The sequence below is a fragment of the Frankliniella occidentalis genome, unplaced genomic scaffold (genome assembly GCF_000697945.3).
Source record: "Frankliniella occidentalis isolate FOCC.00 unplaced genomic scaffold, Focc_3.1 Scaffold1, whole genome shotgun sequence".
In the NCBI taxonomy this organism is placed as follows: Eukaryota; Metazoa; Arthropoda; class Insecta; order Thysanoptera; family Thripidae; genus Frankliniella; species Frankliniella occidentalis.
Genome location: NW_026267131.1, coordinates 2419419 through 2422632, shown reverse-complemented (window position 1 = coordinate 2422632; position 3214 = coordinate 2419419). Strand labels below are relative to the sequence as shown.

Below are 3214 nucleotides of genomic sequence, written 5' to 3'. Positions count from 1 at the left end.
GGAGGAAACATTTCTTTGTGAAATTTTAAGTTGCGATTTTAAACAGTATAATTACAAATTTTTCATGGCATATTGCGTATTAACTTGTATTTCTTCGACAAGCAGATAAAGGTTCGTCGTAAACGAGACCGTTCGTCAATTTGAAGCATCCGTTCAACAAATCGTTCAACAACTTTCGTAAATTAAGAAAGATTTTTGCAGTACTGTCTCTTTCCCCTCCTGCTCCCCTTGGTCCACCCACCCACGCTTAGCCCCTTGGCAGTACCACCATACGCGCGATTGTTTTCCCCGTGAGAATGCTCGCCCGCACCTCCCCGCAGGGAAACACATTCGTGATCAGACTGGCGGACCGGAAAATTGCAGGAGAGCCGAGCCAAGCCGGCGTGGGCTGAGCGGTGCCGAAGCCCTCCGGAACGCGGTCCAAATACCGGGGACTGGGTTGAAGTTGGCCCATGGTGCGTTAGTTGACAAAACAGAATGGCACTGGCCCCTGGCCCTTTGCTGTGGTATTCTTATTAGCCCATCGGAAGTTTAAAGGATTTCTTCGCTGATCTACCAGCTATTGCATGCACAACTCAACTTTAAATCGGTGAACACTCCTCCTACAATGGAATTATAAACATATATACATTCTAATTTTTACATTGGTTGCTGTGCGTGCACCACGCCGTAAGATCTTTCTACTATTTACTTTAATAACTTTCTTGGTGTTACTTTGATGGATGCCAAAAATGTTTGATGCAAAGACGACACACATAGATTGGCATTCTTGTAAGAAACGTCATTGATGTTTGTTACTTGGCATTAAAAAACTGGCCAAAAATTGGCATCCCTGAGATGAATGTCAAAATGTTGCATTCAAAGGTGCCAAAGTTTGGCATTCAAAAAGAATGATGCCAAAATATTGGCTTGCGAAGAGGCCACAGAGTTTACAGTGTTGCGGTTGTTTTGTGGGGGGGGGGGGGTTGCTTTCTCTCTCTCTCCCTTCCTCTCCCTCTCTTTCTCATTCGATCGGGGCACACACGCACGCGGCCGCGCCCAGTGTTTCTTTTCATCCCTCCCGGAATGAGGCTCAAGAGTGAACAGGTGTACCTGCCGCCGCTGCGGGGCGCGGCCAGGGCAGAGGCGGGGGAGGAAAAAGGAAAAGGGAAGGGAAAGGAGAAGAAGAAGAATTGCGTCTCGTAGCGAGTCGGACAGAAAGCCATTCAGGAGTAGTAGAGAGGCGAAGAGGAATGAGTAACGAAACGAAAAGAGTAGTTGCCAAAAGGGAAAAGGGGGTTAGGGGAAGGAAGAGGGGAGGAGGAGGCAAGGGGTTGCGTGCGTGAGAGGGCGGGAGCGAGAGCGAGGTGGTGGTGACTAGGCAGGTGAGGCGAGGGAGTGAGATGGATTGACCCGTGAGCGAGTTGGACAAGGAAGAAGCGCCGTGAGGAGGCGTGGCGGCGCGGCTTGTTTACCCCTTTAGTGATAGCGCGCGGGCACGAATTTTCGGTTTCTTTTTCATCTTTTTTTTCTAAGAGTCGCTGGCCCCCGCGTTCGCGCTGCCCTGGAGCCGCCGTCCTGCACGGAAATGAAATGGGAAATTGGACTTTTAGGGGTTGAAAAATGAAGTAGAGCAAAAGAAAGAATTCGGAATGAATCTTGGCCAGGTTCAACACTTTTGGCCCTGTTGGCTCTGCTGGGGGGGTTGAACCCCCCTCCTTACCGCCGGCCGCGTCTTTGGGGCGCGTGGCCAGAGACAAGGGACGTGACAGAAATATGATCAAGTCTCGTGGCGAGCGGTCGCCGCCGCCGCGGCTGCTGCTGTCTCCGGAAATGTCCGGACATCCGGGAGCGCAGCAGTTGACCTCTGCCCCCACCCCCTCCTCTCTCCCCAATCCTTTGCCTCAAGGAGCTCTATCAACAACCACTGCCCCCCTCCCTTTCCCCCCGTGCGACTCTTGTGATTTCCGCTTGTGGGGTCGCAACAGATTGTCACAGCGTGAAGAGAGAGGCAAAAAGGATAACGAAATAAAATCGTGACAAGCCTGGCGGCCGCCCTTTAATCTTATCATCGTAATTCTCTTTATTGTTTATTTTTCCCGTGCGTTTCGGGCCTTCCCCCTTCGCTTTTGAGTAGCGAGTGGGCCGGTGGGCGGGGTGGTCAGCTGCCTTGTATGCACGTCCAGCTCTCGGCCGGGCTCTCAGCCCCCCCCCCTCTCCCCTTTCGTTTTCCTTCCCCCTCACCCCTCCGGGGAGTTGAACAGCCCGGCGGCGGCTTGCTCCGGCAGGGCGTGTAGGAAATGAGGGGTGCACACACCAACTTTCAACTTTTCATATCTCTTTCCAAAATTTTATGACTTTTTGCACTCAGTCTTTCTTTCTGTCCAAACTTCAAAATGCTAACAAACTAAAATTCTTTTACAACTCTGCAAAGAAGTCTCAGTCTTTGTATTGAATCAAAAATTTCGTTCTTCTTCCCGAAGCAGTTTTTCCCAAGCTCAATGAAAAGTGGCCCTTACAATTAATTGGTTTGCGTTATCCCAAAGCTTATGAAGAATAAGTTTACAATACAGTGCCTAAAAAATGTTTGTAAGCTGCAATAAGTTCGCATCACGAACCTTTTTTTCTTAAGCATCTTGTGGTGCTCGACAATTTTCCTTCTCATTTTTTGGAGAAGGCGGGACGGCCGCCCCCGTACGCATGGGGGGATGAAGCTATGGTCTTTCTGTGTTCTGTGTTTCGTCTCGTCTAGACTGATGAAATCTTTCTTCAAATTAAACACCGGCTCCCAGCTGCTCCTGCTGTTGGTCGTGGTTCCGCAGAAACAAATTAACAGCCCCAGAAAGGACCTGGTTGGGTCAGGTTCGCGGGCTACGTGCTGTGCCGGGCCGGCTGGCGCGTCTCCCACGCTGTGCCGCTCTCTCATGGAGATGGTCGCACCCCGCCGCCGTCTCGTCCAGAACAAACACGAAAAAGACAATCCATTCTCCTTGCGGGCGCGTGTGTTTTAAGAGACGGGCGGTGTCCACCTTTGTGGCCCTCTCCCCCTTCCACTCTCCTCCTGCCTCGTCTCTTTTTCAAACTCTCCTTCCCCTTTGCTTTCCGGCCCTTGTTCTTCCTATAACAACCTTCCCTTATTTTCCGACTCTTTAGGATTATTTTTTTTTAACATTTTGTGGCGACGTGACGCTATACCGCACCTTTTCTGATTACATCATCTAAGATTCGGACGTTT

At 50.4% G+C, this 3214-nt stretch overlaps 1 protein-coding gene across 1 annotated transcript in view; it reads left to right on the top strand.

The window, feature by feature from the left end:
• LOC113202677 (protein O-mannosyl-transferase TMTC1-like) overlaps positions 1–3214 on the top strand; it is a 195877-nt gene that overhangs the window by 166454 nt on the left and 26209 nt on the right. The gene's annotated exons all lie outside the window — the stretch shown is intronic.